At 34.6% G+C, this 20,671-nt stretch overlaps 1 long non-coding RNA gene across 16 annotated transcripts in view; it reads left to right on the top strand.

Annotated features, from left to right (window-relative positions):
* The window catches only part of LOC137489184 (uncharacterized), a 175,458-nt gene that overhangs the window by 85,947 nt on the left and 68,840 nt on the right, over positions 1-20,671 (top strand). For 9 of the 16 annotated variants that reach the window (XR_012398516.1, XR_012398510.1, XR_011008534.2 and 6 more), the window contains one exon: positions 6,867-6,969. This is a non-coding gene — a long non-coding RNA (uncharacterized lncRNA). Of the gene's footprint in view, positions 1-6,866; positions 6,970-19,096; positions 20,565-20,671 lie in introns of those variants that run through there. The other 7 variants (XR_012398514.1, XR_012398519.1, XR_012398521.1 and 4 more) reach the window with 5 other exon arrangements.

The raw sequence follows: 20,671 nt of genomic DNA, 5'->3' as shown, positions 1-20,671 counted from the left end.
AGAGCTTCTTTGTGGAACAAAAATGGTTCTTCTATGGCACCACTGCAAAAGCCTCTGTGCATGAAAGAATTACTTATACTGTGTAATAAATCAAAAAGAGCCATTCTAAGTTATATTGTCAATGTGTTACATGTAAAGAAAGCAAATTTGTTCAAACTTTAGCTTGTATAGTCCATAGCAGCCTCGAACATGCTTACGAACTAAACTATCATAATTGTGTCATTTTGATCTGTCATTTTGGAGCTGGCAGTAGCTCTCTGCAACTCTCACATGGTCAGTGCTTGGATGGGTGACCGCATGGGAAAGCTAGGTTGATGCTGGAAGTGGTGTTAGTGAGACCAGCAGGGGGCTCCCAACCTGCGGTCTGTGCAGGTCCTAATGCCCCAGTATAATGATTGGGACTGCTCAGTGAGTGCCGTCACTTGGATGAGACGTTAAACCCAAGTTCTGACTCTCTGGTTCTTAAAATCCCAGGATGTGTTTTGAAAAAGGGTTTAACCCCGGCATCCTGGCCAAATTTGCCCATCATGGAACTTTGTCCATCATGGCCTCCAAACCATCACCATACCATAATTGGCTTTATCACTGTCTCCTCTTCATCAATTAGCTGGTGTGTGGTGTGTAGTCTGGGGTAATAAGGCTGCTGTCATGTTATCCAGGTGGATGCAGCTCACTGGTAGTGAATGAGGAGATCCCCCAATGTATAAAGCGCTTTGAGTGTTCAGAAAAGTGCTATATAAATGTAAGGAATTATTATTATTAATGAGCTTGTCTGCCGAAATAATGCAGGTGAATTTCATAGCTTGTGTGAACATTTTCTAGTCGTTGCAGTCTAGTAGTTGCTCTAATCAATGTTGGATTGCATCTGGATGTTCATTATCAATATATTAACTTTTAAGTAAATTAACTTTCAGTACACAACTTTGGACCAGACTCAATGGAAATATGTGCCCGGTGCTATATTTTTGAGAACCAACAAATATGTACCTTGTACTATGTGTTCTTGCAGTTTTTGTTTTCACAAATTCACTTGATGGTGGCGTGTATATTTTTGAAAACCTCAAATATGATACTGGCATACGTTTTCTCATACGTGCCATTTCTCATTAACCCGCCCGGGGCCGTTGTGGACATTTTAGAAAAATAAATGTCCTTCTCGTGTGCAACTTTGAGAGGAGTTGATTGGAGTGTCGTTGTGGATAATATATTACCTTGATATCAACTGATCCACCCACCCTCTTCATAAACCCAACCGATAGTGTTTACAAAAACAAATTGTAATAGAAAAACCAACACTGGCCTCATGCTTCTACCACAATCTATACAACACTACACTGCTGTTATGTTTTTTTTTTCACCTGGTTTGTGGAACTACCTTTTTTACTACCTTTTTTTGTTCTACCTCCCATTCAAAAAATTAGGTAGCACATTTTAATATGCTACCCATCAGATTTTGCCACCTGTATAAACTTTAATGTGAAGTAATAATATGAAGCTGTAATATCGCCCTAATCTTCCTAATCCCTAACCTCAACCTCAGACCCATTCAAATACAGTATCGGTAGCATAATCTGATGAGTAAGAGCAATCATTTATTGCAGGCAATTGACTAAATGGCAACAAGTGTCGCAAAAAAACACGGCTTTTTGAATTCTACATATTTCCCTTTTAAAAGTCAACCAAGTGCCTTGAAACACACAATGTTATCCGGTGTGTTGATCTAACTTCCACTGAAGCAGGAAGTTGGGGTAGAACACATTGAGTAGCTCCTCCCATTTAATTCAATAAGGTTTAGATTATATTATACAGTTATTGAGCTGCATTTGATTAATTGGGTTTATAACAGCCACAGTTTTATAATATTTATGAGTCTGGCTATCAATTTCTCATCATAATCTCCTTCATATCCCTTTAAAATATAGCATTTCTATGTATAGTTCAAATGATCTCATACATTTTGTGGTCTGCACCAATTCACACGTATGCATATCTATCATTGGACAACAGCAAACTGTTTTTGTGGTTTGTGTGACATTAATGCAAAACTAGACTTATTTACTCCAAAGAATGTTTACACTGTTTGAATCTTTATCTTATTACAGTACACTGTGTGACATTCACAATAATAATTTAGTAGACAAGAGGCTGATTTAAAAACAGGTTTAAGGTATATTTATAGTGTAGAGGTTGGAGATTCTTGGGAGCTTCTTTTCTTGATTGGACAGAAAATCAGACGAGAAATCATCAAAATTGTTGATCCATATTGGTGTGAGAAATATGTTTTAATTGGATCTATCTTTAAAATGTGATTGGCTTTTGGAGAGTAGCTTATAGATAACCTTAAAGGCAGAGATGTCCAAACTAGAGCCCACAGGCCAAAGTTGACCCATGGTAACCTTTGATTTGCCCCACCATTCCATCTGAGAATAGAAGGAGAATTAAGAGAGGGAGGATGGTTTGGGACTGTCATTTCTAATTTAATGTTACTTTTTTATTATTATTGCTAAGCTACAAAAAAACTAGCTGAAATATTAAATGTTTCAATAAAATGTTGGAAATAAATCAAATTATAAAAAAAATGTATTTACTGTCACCCGACGGATAGACATCAGTGAGCAAATGAAGGCAACGGCAGATTCTGCTTTACTAGTGTATTCAGCACTCATCTTCACTGTGATATACAGGTTTTTTATTGTGATAAGTTATCATTTTAAGTTATACGGCATTAGTTAATATGATTTAAAGCAATGTTTTTGACTTATTTTTAAACTTTCAGCCCACTGTTTGGTTTTTGGCCTTTTACACAAAAAAGTTTGGGCACCCCTGTGTAGGGGGAAACATATTGATAATAAATACCAAAACATTTTGTAATTCAGGTTTGATATAATGTAAAATAATTTTCATTCACTTTTTTATGCTAATTTCACATAAAGTCAAATGAAAACGCTGAATGAAAACAAAAATTAGTAAATAAAATCCCCAAATTAAGAAAAAAATTTAAATGGAAAATTTGGTTCTTTATTTATTTTGCATACTCAACCTATATTCAAATGCTTTCTTAGATATGCATCTGATTCATTTGACAGAATTTGCTTAGATGACTGAATACTAAATCATGCTATAGTACAAATAAGGAAACAGAACATTTGTCTGGGCAAACTGCACAACAGCAAACCTTGATGAATTATATCTGTAAATGTCCCCAGAAATATGTGTCTTATCTTGCTTTTACCACTCATAAAATATTTAAAACAATAAGATATTGTTTTCTTTTCACTGGTAGCACACAGTATTAACCCAGTGTAACTGCCATAGAAAGATGTGTTGTAATAGTTTTTTATATCACAAAGCAAATATTTATACTTTTAGCCCTTTGCTTTCATGACATGCAGATTTCTGTAATCATAAAGATATTATTGGACAAACCAATGACAAGATTAACTTAAGCAAACATTCCAGCATCCATTCATGAAGTTATCTTTTTGAAGAATCTAATGTTTCACGGATCTATCATCTTGTAACTCTCTTAGCAATTTAAAGATTATCCTGTTTATTAAACATTGAAATCCAGGTTTAATTCTTCTGAATTTCGTATGTCTGCATTAAATACATTGCAATTTTTACCATTTTACCAAAACCATTGTAACTTGCTGTCAGTTTCTTTAACCATGGGCACAAACCACACATAGTGTTAGTCATAAGTGAGTAAAGAAGCAAATCAAAATGAAACACAAGTGAAAATGTGTGATTTCGATGTGCTTTGAGTTCAAAAAGGCTTGTGCGAAAGCTTGTTTGCGTTTGTGGTTTGAAGACAGTTTGTTTGCATGCATGGGAGTGGATGTGGGTATGAGAATGCAAGATACCGTGTGGGGTTTGTTTCCGCTGCGAACGTCAGTGTTTGCGTTATGCTCGTTGGTTCCTGCTTCACTGCATTGGTGAAGAGGATCCCTGGAGCAGAACCACCGTATTGATCGTTTCACCTATCCCGCAGTCTACTGCATTGTGTCCTCCCTTTTCTCCTCAACCAGTCAATACCTCTTTGTGTCCATCTCTGTCCATTGACAAATCACTCAGGTCAAATGCCTTTTTGTACTGCTGTCAGTCAATCTGAAGGTATGACTTCGTCTTTTTCTCATTTGACACTTGCATTGCTTTTACACACACTCATTGTTCACATTTAGGGGTCTTTATCAGCGCAGAGTTGATTTTGAGTCACTCTAAACTACAGTATCTGATCCAATCTTGGGTTTAAATGTAAGATTACTTCCTCTAAGTGCTGTTTTGGAGGTGGACCAGTACATCTACTGTCTGTCTGGCCGCACTCCTGCTTGGAAGATCTATGGCTTCCGTCCATTGACATCAGCACTTGTTATATCTTTGACGAGTCCAGCTCGCCAGTATCTGTTTATCACATTGAACATCCTATTCTTTTGATGTGGCCACTTGCCATGGCCTCCGTGTTTCCATGGCCTGCTCCAAACAAGCTTAGACACAACAGTTCAGCAGAGGAAAACAACCCTCTGCAGCCTCTGGCTTCCTATATTGTCTGAGGTGATTCCGATTTAGGGAAAGTTTATTGTTCACATGCTGCTTTGTACAGCATGGTCTATCAGTCTGGAATGTCACACTTCCTGTGGAGTATTTTTAGACCGGACATTAAATTCAAGATGCTTATGCGTATGAATAAAGTGTAATTCAGAAGCAAACAACAAAACGTTTCAACAGCCCATTGTCTTCCATGACGTTTTATGACAAATCAATACATAAACTGTCAGACTGGCAGCATCGGGTCACTTCCTGAGGGACTGTTTGCTCCCAGTGGGGTGTATAGCGAGGGGACAGTGGGGGCATTTTAAGGTCTTTGACCCTTCTTATTTAGGCTGGTTGAGAGTCGAGTGGGACCGGGGCCATTGAGAAGCCATCAATGGAGGCGACCATCCAGTAGACAGGAGCACTGATAACTAAAGTGATGGAACAGGGTTAACAAGACATATTTAAAGAGCATTGTCATTTCTTGTGAATGAACGGACTGGAAAAAAAAAATCTTGGAAGACGCTTCATTCAGCCTCACCCCATGAATCCTAGAGAAACTTTGACTTTCTGTTCAGCAGAGGAAACATCTGGGGGCAGACAATAAAGAATGTGTGTAAAAAAATCAGAAGAGACCACAGCCATTCTGCGTCACTTCAGTTTTCCGTTTTGCTGTTTGCTGATTTAAGATTTGTTACTCATACAGGACTGATGTCCCTGCAGGGAAAAAATAGAAACCATCACAGATTTCATAGTTCATATTTAAGTGTTATAAAGAAAACTGTAATGATATTAAAACCACAAGTTTCTAATTTGTCAAAAAACAATGGAAAGCATTAAAACATGCTGGTTTTATGGTTCAGAATTGTTGGTTTAATATTTTTTTATTATATTTTTAGTGAAAACCATTAGAACTTATGGTCACACTCTATCTTGATGGTCCGCTTATTGAATTTAAGTTACACTGCATCTACATGTCAACTTATTCTCATTACATTAGTAGATAAGTAGATTGTTAGGTTATGGTTAGGATTGGAATTTAGGATTGACATGTACTTACAAAGTTTCTTATAGTCAGTTAAATGTCTGTTGAAGGAACAGTATCGATCGATATTAAGCAGACAGTCTACTAATTCTCAAATGGACATTCAAAATTTTTTGCCATCCGGAGCTTTGATATTAATGTTACTTTTCTACGCAAACTTGCATTTAGTTAAGAGCATCACTAAAAAACCAAGTCTGTTGGATGATCAGTAATCGTTCTGATTGGTTCAGTTCAGAGCAGATTCCATGAAAACATTCAGACTCTGGTAAAAGAAATTTGTAAAACAAAATAAATAAATGGCTTGTTTGTTCAAAATTATGACATTTTCATAAACATTAAACTAGAAAGCTGTTGATAGGCGTCGTTTGCATGCTCCCAAGCCTACAGTAAGTGCACCTTCTGTTAACTGCTTTCTATGCACTTTTACCTCTCTTTAATTTTTCTACATTAATAAAGGATGTTCAAAATTCAGTAATTTTAGCAGAAATTCAGGCATGTTATATCACTTTCTCTGAAATAAATCCCTTAAACAGCTTTAGAGGCTGTTTCAAAGCAGATTTGCAGTATGTGTTACGTTATGTAAACTGTATATCACAGTTAGCAACTGGAGTGCCCACAAGCCACACTAGAGGGGACTCTAAACATCACCCATGTGGATCACTCAGACTCCATTTCCCATAACCCTTTGCACTTACACAGCTGATGCACCTTTTCTTATTAACAGCGGGCCCTCAGGACCAAGATTGGTTCTAGACTATTTAAGCACCACACTTTCACATATTTATGGCTTATTTTATGTTATGGACAATTCTATGTGTGTTCTTGGTTTCTTTGTTTTCAGGGCTGTGTCCCCCCCCCCCCCCCCCCCCCCCCCAAATACTGTCTTTAAATCTTGGTTGTTAGCTGCCGTAAACTTACCTGGATTACTTTTTTGGATATCTCTGCCTGTTTAACCAACCTGTTAATAAATTATTTCCATAAAAAATATTGACTCACGAGTCATTAGATATAAATTCATACTGCATTACTCACACTGATTTCCAAGCTGAGCACAGACTACACCATATATCATTGATTTTTGCCCAGTCCATTTCTTTATAGGTGGCTTATGTGATTCATACATCACAATAGGCATCAAGATAAAACAGTCAATTAATTGATAATTTTGTTTATTATTTTGTATCATTTGATAATGTTTCTAGGAGGACAACAATTGGTTTAATGGGATGCTTTACAATGTCAAATGTCGAAAAGACTACAGTGGATAATATTTTTCTGTCATCCACAACAGGTTCCATCATATTTGTGAGACGTTGTGAAATGCTCTTTCGTACCCTTCTTTGAAACATGGTGAAGCGGAAAAATTCAAGCCAATATACAAGATGCAATCCAAGGTAGGAAGGCATATGGTTCATATCTGAATCCTGCTTTACTTCTTTTCTCCTGAGCTTCCTTCATCTTATCAATTTCAGAATGTAGTTTATATTTTTCTTCATATGTCTTGGGATTGTCCAATTGTTGTCGACCTGTGGTCTAATGGAAATTCTGTTTTGTCCTTTTTACTACAAGTTGATTATGTGTCTAATCAGGGTTTATGTCTTCTAAATGATGATTTTTATTTCTGTATGAGTACACTAAAGAAGAGAATGTTGCTTGCTAGATTTTACAGCTGCAAAGAAGGCAATCATAAAAAAATGTGTTCTCTCTGCACATATGTGCAAAAACATTTTGGATTCATAGCCTCCTTAAAACAGTGACTTGTAAAGCTACAATAGCACAAATTAATAAGGCTAGACCTAGTACCATTCTAGGATGGAAATGTTTTTCTTCCAGCATTTTGGAACATATAAAAGAATGACCATGTAAAGGTGTTTTTTTTTTTCTTTTCTTTCAGATTGAAAATTATTGATATGTCTGTTGCCCCCCCCCCCTCCCCTGTTTGTTTGTTTAAATGTCTTTTTTTTATTCTAAAGACAATAAAACGTTGATCACAAAAAAAGAATGAAGTTTATAGATGTATCTATTACTGCATTTTATATGCAAAATCATCTGGATTCATGCTAAAAAATAAAGATGGCATCTAAAAGCTTAGATTGAGACCACGCCTGTGCACTACAAGGCTACATAATAGTACCTAAAAAGTACATAAGTGTTCCTCTTAAATTTTTCAGGTACTAATATATACTTTTGAGGTACCAATATGGACCTTTTAAGTACAAATGCGTACCTTTTAAAAAAGTACCACCCAAGTGACTGCTTATGTACCTTTATTTCTGAGAGTGTAGTACATTCATTCATTCATTTGCTTTTCGGCTTAGTCCCGTTATTAATCATGGGTCGCCATGGCGGAATGATCCACCATCTTATCCAGCATCTGTTTTATGAAGCAGATGCCCTTCCAGCTGTAACCCATCACTTGCAAACACCCATACACTCTCACTCACACACATTCACTATGGACAGTATGGCTTACCCAATTAGCCTAAACTGCATGTCTATGGACTTTTTGGGAAACCAGAGCACCAGGAACAAACCCACAGCAACACGGGGAGAACATGCAAACTCCACTCAGAAATGCCAACTGACCCAGCCGACGCTCAAAACAACAACCTTCTTGCTGTGAGGCAACATCGGTAAATACTGCGCCAATGCGCCGCCCTCTTACAAAGTACTATTCACCAAATTAAAATGGACACTGTGTGTAACAGATACAATTAAGCATCGTGTAGTTTCTTGTTTGCTAACTATGTATGTGTGTGTGCAATATATTTTCATCTACTGGGTAGGGGTGTTCAAAATGACTAATAAGAAGTTTAACTTAACAAGTTTATTATTTTCCTATTTTTGCAAGTGTTTAGTCAAACCCTCAATTTTGATTTTTTACATGGAAAAATGACTTATTTTCAGCATCAGTAATACACTCTTGAGGGGTGTGGGACATGTCGAATACTAGAGAGCATTTGATCAGTCAGAAGATTTGATGGAAAATTGAAGTATAAGATGACATAAAAAAGTTGATTCGTTTTGCCTAAATGTTGGGCTGCCTGGTTGTGCTGCTTTAGAAATCTGTCAATTCTGTTAAATACTTGTGTAAAAAAGTTGTTAGTTTCACCTTCTCTGTGATTTAACACACTTTGTTAAAGATGCCAAGTGGCTAATGATGAGAAAACAATGCATAATCAGACACGCCACTTATCAATACATTTTTTAAATCTTAAAGGACGTAAAAAGGTTTGTGTATGTATGTGATGTATTGTGCATAAATGATATGGTGAATGAAACAAAATTCATTATTTTGTTTAAGGAATGGGGCATTTTGACGGCTTATTTGACGTGCATACTTGACAGTAGCACAATCACCTCACAGCAAGAAAGTCTCTGGTTCGAGCCTCAGCTGGGTCAGTTGTCATTTCTGTGTGGAGTTCTCCCCGTGTTTGCATGGGTTTCCTCCGGAGCTCCGTTTTCCCCCACAAGTCCAAAGAGATGCGGTACAGGTGAATTGAGTAAGCTAAATTGTCCATAGTGTGTGTGTGTGAATGAGTGTGTATGGATGTTTCTCAGTGATGGTTTGCAGCTGGAAGGTCATCCAATGCGTAAAACATATGCCGGAAAGTCGACGGTTCATTTCGCTGTGGTGACCCCAGATTAATAAAGGGACTAAGCCAAAAAAAAAAAATAAAAATGAATACTTTGTTAATACTTTGTTTTTGTTAATCCAAATAATTTATTCCAACTGAAACAAAAAAGTAAACACAGGCAGTGACTGTCATGTAAATATTTTGTAGCCTAAACCTGTCATTAAATAAAAAAAATGTTTAAACAATAATTGATGAGACTAATAACAAGAACTTCTACAGTACAGTATGTAGGTTGGGTTAAAACGAGAATAATTACAGATGGGTCATTTTGATGATTCTGTACAACAATAGTTACTGTTTTATTTATTTATTTTTTTGTACTGATAGCTTTACAGTTGGTGTCAGTTGGAATAAAATCAGTCAATAAACCAATCAATCAAGTTTTATTTATTTTTTGCCTTCAGTGTATAAAGCTTATTGCCTCTTTAAATTTAAACTTTTCGACCCTGTTGAATGTCATAATCAGGATCATCAGAAAACTCATTCATTCATTTTTAATAAATAATATCAGAATGAATACAATCAAACGAATAAAAGCCACAGGATGTTTGTACCGCCCACTTGGATCTCAAATCCCACCCATTTGGTGCTGAGCTGGCCATTTAGAATTGCCTCCAACCTCCAATTATACATAACTCAAAAGCCATTTGAAAGCCATGAACTAGTCAGTCTGACTGCACTCTATACACTGTATGATTTACTTTATTTACTTTTTTTTTTTTTTGTGAATCAGATACCCTGGTCCCATTGTATGGTGGTTTCATTTTGCAGCCGAAAGTACACTTTCTCTTTACTGCATGATATGAAATACAAACAGCAAAGACATGCACTAAAGTTAATTCTTTAAACTGGCCTATAGGATTTTTCACTTCATGTTCAATATTTAGGCTATTTTAAGAGTTTAAGAAGATATATAGCGCAAAAAATATTAGCCTGCATGTCAGTTTTTTCCCTTTTCTTTACATTCATTCATTTTTTATCTATTGTGTCATGTGGAGTTTAAGAAGAGGGCTCTTATCCCTATTCAGTGCTCACTCCCAGCCCCCCATGAGACAAAAGTCTGTGATGACATCACCTAGTTTTCTCAATGAGTAATCCACAGGGACAGCTCATAAGATGTCTTATTCAAACTCAGATTATCTCCGCAAATCCAGTTAGCAGCGAAACTGTGCCACTTCCTGACAATACGTTCACGTTTTCTTCTTTATTGCGACATTTTATAATCTTTTCATCAGTGTTGCCGCTCGCATCTTTGGGAAAAACGTGTTGTGAAATGCAAATAAGTTTTCAGTCTATAACTGTTAACTGCATCCGCTTTTTTTCCTCCGCTGTTTGTCTTTAAGCCAGCTAATTTATTCGCCCATTGTTGTTTTTACATTCAGCTCTAGGGCAGCATGCTACCACAGTTACCTTGTCACTCATTCATTTGCTTGTCCAATTCAGAGGATTAATTATGCTAATCAAACTTAATGCCACACGTGAGCTCTTAAAGGAGCAGTTCACAGAAAGGAAAAAATGCTACATAAGTTCCTCTTGTTTCAAAATGTCTAATTAGGTAATAATTTGACAGTCTTGAAGATTAGTAGGAAGTATTGCATGCATGCAGTCATTTAATGCTAATTAAAGTAAACAATAATACAATGACAAATAATAATATGTGATTTTGATGCTTAATAAAAAATAAAGTGATGTACAGACTGTTAATATTGCAGACTACAGTTTTTTTAATCTTCAGACACATAAAACATATTAAATAATAATAATAATAATTATATATATATATATATATATATATATATATATATATATATATATATATATATATATATATATATATATATATATATATATATATATATATATATTATTATTTTTTTTTTATATTAATAACTTAACAATAAAAGTTTAATTTAAACAGTTTGCGTTTTCCCTAAGTTATATTCCATAAGTGTATGGATTTGTAGTTTATTTTGTTAATTGTTGATTAGTAAACATTTTAAATAAAAAATGTTAAATAAAATATTAATTTACTTGTTTGCAGAGGCGCATTTAGTGATTTTGGAGCCCTGAGCAATTCCAGCTATGAGGCCCAAGTCCTAAAATGCACCCTTTCTACTTTTATAAAATTTTTGTTTATACTGCTGTTTGTTAAATGACTCAATCTTCTTTTCTACTGTAAAATATTTCAAATATTATAAAATATAATTTTTTATTTACTTATTTTTTTTTGTAAAATGTATTTACAACTAAAAAAATACATATATACAGTTGAAGTCAGAATTATTAGCCGCCTGAATTATTCACCCACTGTTTATTTTTTCCCCAATTTTTGTTTAACAGAGGGAAGATTTTTTACTGCATTTCTAAACATAATAGTTTTTAAATAACTTATGTCTATTAACTAATTTATTTTATCTTTGCCATGATGACAGTAAATTATATATGTATGTATATATATATATATATATATATATATATATATATATATATATATATATATATATATATATATATATATATATATATATATATATATATATATATATATATATATATATATATATATATATATATATAGCTGAAGTCAGAATTATTAGCCCCCTTTGAGTATAACTTTAACTGCGGGACTGCTCCATGATGGATATTTAAATTTGTAATATTAGTGCTACGTAACATTACAATTATTATAATTATAATATATATTTATATAACATAATATATTTGATTGTTTACTAAATAATATTTAATTAAGTTAAAATTGTATTTGTTTAACTCTCACCATACAAAATATGATAGAAAATGATGTTATATAGTTTATAGGTATAATTCATATTTATAGATATTTATTGGGGTCCCACAGAATTCCCGGGGCCCTAAGCAGCCGCTTAACTCGATTATTTGTAAAATCCGCCCCTGCTTGTTTGTATTTTTTTGTGAAATTTACTGCCAATATTTGTAAATTAAAGTGCATATGTATGATTGAAGGTATGTTAAAAATAACATTTTATCATTCAGCAAACACTTGTTTTCTGGAGACAGCAGTGTTTTGAAGCACACACATAATTCAAATAAAGTTCAATAACTGTAGTTCATATACAGTTCAGTGATTCATTTAAACAACCTCCATGTATGAACATGTATTTTCTAATTTTAGTTGTTGTTATGCTCTCATTCCCATTACAAGCATGTTCACTCTCTCTCTGTGACCATTAAAGTATTGAGTTTCTGCACAGACTCCAGGGGGTTAACCATTCCACTTTAACCATCCGAAGAATTCAGATGCTTGGCACCCACTGCATTTAATGGGCTCTGAGCAATTGTCTTATCATTCCATGGGAAAGTCTGGCATAACTGTGACTGATCTGCCCAAGTTACACTTATTCGCTTGAGACAGAAAAAAGAAAGAAGAAGACATGTTTCAGGAATCTGAGGAGTTTATTACAGCTGTAGAAAACATTTTCTTATGCATGGACACAGTTTAGGTCAGGGGCCCAATTCATTCATTCATTCATTCATTCATTCATTCATTCATTCATTCATTCATTCATTCATTCATTCATTCATTCATTCATTCATTCATTCGTTCGTTCATTCATTCATTCATTCATTCATTCATTCATATATTCATTCATTCATTCATTCATTCATTCATTCATTCATCTATCCATCCATCCATCCATCCATTCATTCATTCATTCATTCATCACTTTTATTTTATTTTATTTTTTGTTTTTTGTTTTATTTGATTAATTTCATTAAAAATTTTGTCATAAGAAAGCTTTTCTAATGAATTAAATGTAAGAAAAAACATAACTATGTAATTACATTTTTTGGAAACATTTTAAATTTGTTTTTATCAAATTATTATTTATTATTTTTGTTTGCTGATTAAATTAAAGCAGAAGAAAACATGGGCAAACCCAATTTAATTTATTCACCAAACATAAATCATGTTTATAAAATGCTTGGGTTTGTCATTCATTCTTTCCGGCTTAGTCCCTTTATTAATCAGGGGTCGCCACAGCGAAATGAACCACCAACTTATCCAGCTTTTGTTTTACGCAAAGGATGCCCTTCCAGCTGCAACCCATCACTAGGAAACACCCATACACACTCATTTACACTCATACACTATGGAAAATTTTAGCTTATCCAATTTACCTATAGCGCATATCTTTGGACTTGTGAGGGAAAACTGGAGCACCCAAAGGACATCCATGCGAACACGGGGAGAACATGCAAACTTCACACAGAAACGCCAACTGACCCAGCCAGGGCTTGAACCAACGACATTCTTGCTGTGAGGCATTTGTGCTACCCACTGCGCCTCTGTGCTGTCTTGCTTGGCTCTTCTATCTTTTAAAACAGCCCAGCATTTTTAATGTATATTTTGTATATTATTAGTACTGTTATTACTACTTTAAGAAGCACATATTACTATGCAAAAGCTAAATTCCTACATTTATATCTCAATTACATATATTTTTCTGTTTCAAGTTTAAATTAAATTTTACTTATCTGAAGTGAAAAATGCTTAAATGTTATAATGAACATTTGATTTTGTTACTAATTTATATTTAACGTATTGTTTTTAAACCTCTAACAACACTTTATGCCTTTAGCTGCTAACCTCAAAGCAGGCACTGAATGGCTTGTCTATCATAGTAGCAGAGGACATGTTGGTGCATATTAAACATTTTGTACAAATGAATGAGAGAAGAAAAATCTTTCAGAATTTCCCGCCAGAGAAAATGAAATCTATTGAAGCAAGCCACAGGCTTTTCTATCAATGCTATATAGATGGTAATGCCTTTCTATATTCAATATAACAGAGTTGATGTTGATCCAAATTTGAAGTCAGAAGTATTAGTACCCTGTTTATTTTTTCCCCCAATTTCTATTTAATGGAAAGAAGATTTTCTCAACACATTTCTAGAAATAATAGTTTTAATAACTCATTTCTATAACTGATTTATTTAGCTTTATCATGATGACAGTAAATAATATTTTACTAGATATTTTTCAGGACACTTCTATACAGCTAGACGTGACATTTAAAGGCTTAACTAGATTAATCAGGTTAACTAGGCAGGTTAGGGTAATTAGGTAAGTTATAGTAAAATGATGGTTTGTTCTGTAGACTATGGAAAAAAAATAGCTTAAAGGGGCTAATAAATTTGACCTTAAAATGTTTTTTTTATTGCTTTTATTCTAGCCAAAATAAAAAAAATAAGACTTTCTCCAGAAGAAAATATTTTCAGACATACTGTGAAAATTATCTTGCTCTGTTAAACATCGTTTGGGAAATATTTAAAAACGAAAAGAAAAATCAAAGGGGGGCTAACAATTCTGACTTCAAATATATATATATATATATACATATATATACATATATATATATATATATATATATATATATATATATATATATATATATATATATATATATATATATATATATATATAGTTACTTTTAATGTAATCATCTAAAATTTGTCACATTCCATCACATTCCATTGTATATAACTAGCATTTTGTTGACTTTTTGTTTTGCAAGCCTTATCAAACACTGACACTATCTTATACTTTCTATCTATTTTGCTTTTTCTATATCCTCTAAGAGGCACAAGCTGTCAGTAATGTGCGTATAAATTCAGGAGCAGGTGGTAAAGGAGTCTTTGTTAATCACTTAATGATGAATTCCTCACTTTACACGGTGCCTTTGGGGCCTCTGTTTTACTCCTTGTGCCTGGCCTGTGGAAACTTTATAAAAAGTTTATTTTAGCATGAAATGAGTAGGCACAGATAAATGGCCTGCTTGAGGGTTTTGTCACCCAATGCAGTCGGGGCTATTGGGGGTGTCCTGACCGAGGCAGGTTGGGACCATATGTCATCATTCCTGTGCTTTGTGTGGGCGTTTCTCTGTGGCAACCGCATCAGCTGTGCCCATTGTGCGGCGTGACTCAATAGCCCATATATTCATTGCTGGCCTATTGCGGGGCCCGCAACAGAAACAAATTGATACATACAAGCTCCAGCCCCATTGGGATCACATGACACATTGGAAATTAACAAAAAAAGGAACATTTTGGCCTGTTGAAAATCTTGAGAAAAGATTGGTTTCCTTGGAGGCCAGGCGGCCGTCCCGCCACGGCCCATTAAACTCGAATCAGATGTAAATTTTCCTTTGGCCCCCCGACGTCACTGTTGCTCAGCCCCCTTCACAGGGCAGACACAAATTAAACAGTTTGTTTGCCAATTCACGTGTCATTTTAATGACTTTTTATGCGTCTCCCCTTTGTTTAAATGAACGGAATAACAAACCATCATTGATTTATAATATACAGCCACTTAAGAGATCTGCTCACAAGGGCTTTCACACTAACAGGGTAATTAAAGAGGATTAGAGGGGGAAATGGAGGCTTTCATTCGGATACTTGTCATTTATAGATACACTTTCGTTTTTGAGGTGGACTGTAATTGCCACATAAATGTCAAAATGTTTGGGGGAAAACTATTTGACAGCTAGATTTACTTTTGTGCTGTTTTGAAACAGACCTTGTAATCAGTCACTCAATATCTAAACATAAACATATTTATATATATATATATATATATATATATATATATATATATATATATATATATATATATATATATATATATACGAAATGTATTGTATATTTAATTTGTGTGCAACACATAAAAGTTAATTTGTCTTACAATGTACTAAGTTTTTAAAGCCTAATTTCATTCTTCAGGTTAGTCCCTTCATCAGGGGTTTTCACAGCGGAATGAACAGCCAACTTATTCAGCATATGTTTTACACAGCGGATGCCCTTCCAGCTGCAACCCTTCACTGGGAAACATCCATACACGCTCAGTCACACACATACATTTTGGCCAATTTAGTTTATTCCATTCACCTGTAGCGCGTGTCTTTATACTGTGGGGGAAACTAAAATGCATATTCAATTTATTTATAATGCATTTATTTACTTATTTATTTATTTATTTATTTATTTATTTATCTCTTAATTAATTAATTACTTTTTCTTTTTTATCCATCCATCCATCCAGTTAGTTAGTTAGTTAATTTTCCTTCAGCTTAGTCCCTGCAACCAAAGCAAAATGAACCACCAACAACTCTGGCATATTTTTTAGCAGAGGATGCCCTTCCAGCTGCAATCCAGCATTGGGAAATATTTATTTATTTATTTATTTAAATATTTATTTATTTACTTTAGCACTGAACCTTTTCTGCATGTCTGACTTTTTCCAATTATATTAATTAACATTAATAATCATTATAAAAATGACAATAGCACTAATATTTCACTATAATGATTATTTTGTTCTTCTTGCACTTTTGTAATAGTTCCTAGTACTCTGATTTATTGTAAGTACTTGAACAACATAATTAGAGTTAACTGACTAAACTTTTATATTAAATGATAAAAATTGCAAAAAAGTCTACAAAATAAAATTTCAAATTTCTGACCCTGTTGCATGTGAAATCCAGTTTCATTAAGTCTTTGCGCTTTACAATCTATATAGCATGTATTGAAATTCATTGGGATGTTTAGTTTGAAACAGTTTTGTAGTGCTCTTGTCTGAGCTCCTGCAGCAGATCATAAATCTTGGTCTCTTCAGTGTCTCATTAATGAGTTCTGGTCCAGGCGGCATTTTTATTTTACAGCCGTCTGTCTGCTCGTTTCTCTGCTGTTGCTAAAGAGACTGGTCACTTGCACAATGGGCAGCTTTTCTGTTTTCTGTTTCCCCTTTTGTGGATGTTTTTTTCTCATTGGCTGGATGGCAGTCAGGAAGTTGTGGCATGGAAAACAGGCCGTTTTTGAGCCACTGGTTGCTGTCTCCTCCAGATCAGGAAGTAATGTGCCAGTCTGATTGAGCAGAGAAAATATTTTGCTTGACTCATTGTTGGGAGATTTGTTGAAGTGTGGCAGACTGTACTGCATTTCTGTTTGTTTTGGGGACTGTGCACCTTCTCTTTCCTCTTGTTGTTATAATAGTTTAATGTCATCAAATGAAGGTTTATCCTGTGAGGAGAAGAGGTCACTGGTGTTGCTTCAGCTAACAGGATGCCATAAGTTCATTATATTTGATCAGGCTGATATTCAAAATGATCAACATTTAACATCATTTGGATTTTGCACTTTCACTTTTAAAGTGACTGTTGTTACATTCATAGTGTGTTTTATATGCGTTCCTCTATTTTCTGGAAGTGTGATTTTAGTACTATTGAGTAACTATTGTATTTTTATTGATAGTTTGAATGAGTTTTTTTTTCTCTTTTCTTTATTTAAACTTGATATGAAAATCTTAAATACAAAATAGATATATTAGAAAAAATGTATGTAAAATATTATGTAGGATATTTAGCAGCATCTGAAAATCAGCTAACTTTATAATTGACAATATAACTTTATAATAACAAATTTATATGATTTAAGATTTGCACCGAACTAAATATGTTCTGAATCGTCTCTTACAAATGTCTCCATTGTGCAAGTGGTCACGTTTGTTATAATGACGGAAATTAGCTTATTTTCAGGTGCTGCGTAATATCATTGTGCCTGCTGCAGCCATGGTATGACGGTAAAGTTACTTGATTATTATGCCAGAATGAGAGTATAATTCTTATATCTGAACATAAAACAGCTAATTTTCATTTTCAGTCTATGTTATTACATATTGAAGCCACAGAAGAGTCAAGCTTTAAATAGAAAATATAAATTTTTGGTAATTTTTGAGTGATATGTTCATAGCCGAATATGATTTATTGATCTATGCTAATTAAGCTAAGCTAAAAGTGTTCTCACCAGACACAAAGATCGGCTGAACATATTTACTACATTCACAAAGCTCTTGACCCTTCTGACTAAATATATAAAAACTTCTGAAAGCATGGAGTCTAATGACTTCTTTCTTTTTAGATTTTCTGTTAATTTCTTTATTTGTACATGTATCTTACATTTTATTTTATTTTATTTTATTGCATTGCATTGCATTGCATTGCATTGCATTTCATTTCATTGCATTGCTCTGGATGTGTGTATAATATGTATTTGTATATAACTATAATTTCTGTTTAATGAAAATAAGATATTTTTCAACACATTTTAAAACATATTAACTAATTGTTTTTATGCAGACAATTGAAAAAAAAGTTGCTTAAGAGGGCTAATAATTCTGACCTTAAAATATTTTTTTAAATTTAAAACTGCTTTTATTCTAGCCCAAATAAAACAAAAAAGACTTTCTCCAGAAGAAAACGTATTATAGGAGTTACTGTGAAAAATTCCTTGCTCTGTTAAACATCATTGAAATAATTATTCAGTGAATGCTACTGCAAAATAAATTAAAAGCCAGTGGAAAAGCTGGTCTGACAGATCCATGGTTGGCCACTCTGCACAGCTGTTCATGGTTGTCAACATTCTCATCTGCCTCTCCTTCGCTGCTTGTTTGCAGTTTAGCTGTAAACACAAGAGCATCTCAGCGCAAAATTGTATTTTAGTGAGTGAGAATGTGCTTTTGCATAAAGAGAGCATGAGATTTGCAAATAGTGTCTGTTTAAACTTGTTTAAAAGTTTGCCAAAGGAGTGATTTATTTCAGAATTTGTTTCAGAAAATAAGATGCAGTGTAAAAAAAACAGAACAAAAACAAAACAGACAAAAAAAATCTAATTTCAGCTTTCCAATTGCTTTTGAAATGCGTTTCTAACCACCTTCAGAATTGGTTTGTGCAATCAGATTGCAATTAACCCCTGGTATTTTAACAAACAGACAGCTGTCTGAACAGAGAAAATGCATGACGTGTGCAAGCCGACCCAGATTAAACTTCATGTTTCTAATGCTCTCACAGGTGTGATCTGGCAGCTTGCCATCTCTACTGGTGCCACCGAAGTGAATTTGACAGTCCGATGACTGATTATAGTAGCGGCAGCACCAGCGATGCTAATTTTCATATTGTATTGTGTTCCGCATCAGGCCTCCCAGTGTGACAGAGGCTTCCATTAGCAGATCATCAACACCGCAGAGAGACAGATGCATAAACCACAACGGAGAGGATGCTCTCTCTGTGTCGTCCATTCATGCTCTATGTGATTTAGTTGATGGAAAGGTCAGTTTTCAAACGTAAACAGAGTTCCTTTATCTTTTTGTTTTGATCAAAATCATTTGTTGATACATTTGATTTGTCGTTTTATTGACTCTATTAAAATAAACTTTCAGTAAACTTTCTGAGAATTGACATCTTTAGACAGTAGTTTTGGGTCGCTATAAATCATCTCCATGACAGATTTCCCAGAGTGAGCGAAATGAAGATTTATTGCGATTGTATGTTTGAAATGAAGTGTTCATCAAAACGTCATGCATTATCCGTGACATTTCAAAAGCTCTACAGTCCGTAGGTCATAATGGGAAACATCTCAGGAATGTTGCGACTCTTCAATGCTAATGTGGAGGAATGTGACCGTCTCAGTCATTTAATTGTGTGCTTTTAATTCATGTGAAGAGGAAGAGAAATGGATTAGAATGGTGGACCGTCTGGTGTTCCACTTGTTGAATGCTGGTGGCCTAGAAGAAGCCATGTTTACGCCCTCTCAGGCTGACTGACAACCCTCAGCCGGCCACTGAAAACCCTCTCAACGATTATTGCAGAATTATAATTGCCCATCTGGTTGTTCACTGAGGGTAACAAGGGTGTCCTCTTAGAGAAGAAGTCAGAGGTATTGAGGGAAAGTTTAAGATTCTCCAGGGTCCATAGGCTCCAATTATTCAGAGATTATCCTTTCACGTTGACTGATCTCGAATTGAATAAAGTTTGGGCTGCATTACTGACAGCTGGGTGCACCACTAAAGGGGCTGGAGGCGGATCAGGGCCCCGGGTTACGGTGTTAGTCTGGCTCTGACCCCGAAGGTTAGTGAGGTGACATTATGTAGTGACAGCACTGAGGCATCTCCTCTTAGCGCTCTTCAAAGCTGGCTGGATAAATGCAGAGGGCAATCACATTAGGCGGCTCTTTCACCAGCGTTCTGTCTCTTTTGCTCAGCCTCTTTTGCCCTGAATTTTAAAGCAAAACTTTCAAATCCAAAAGTGCATACAGGCTGTTGTCTTTTAAAGTTAGGTTAAGAGATGTGGGTCATGGGGCAGAGTTCTTACTTCTGATGTCATCTGGTAGTGACGTTTTGCCTCCTTTATGTCCATTGTGAAATCAAAAGACAAAAATGTTTTTATATAGGAAATGGGAATTCTAGGAATGCATGAAATATCAGCACTGTGTGGTCTGTGTTTATGTAAAAGAACAAAAATATATATACAAATCAAACTGAATTCAAATCAGCCTGATCTCTCAAAGTATTTTACGTTTTGTCAGTTTAGTGGTAATTCGTATGAATTCATAAGTGAATGAATTCGAGTTTAGTCGTATGAAAATGT

This window comes from Danio rerio, chromosome 23 (assembly GCF_049306965.1).
Source record: "Danio rerio strain Tuebingen ecotype United States chromosome 23, GRCz12tu, whole genome shotgun sequence".
NCBI lineage: Eukaryota > Metazoa > Chordata > Actinopteri > Cypriniformes > Danionidae > Danio > Danio rerio.
This window is presented reverse-complemented; position numbering and strand designations above follow the sequence as displayed.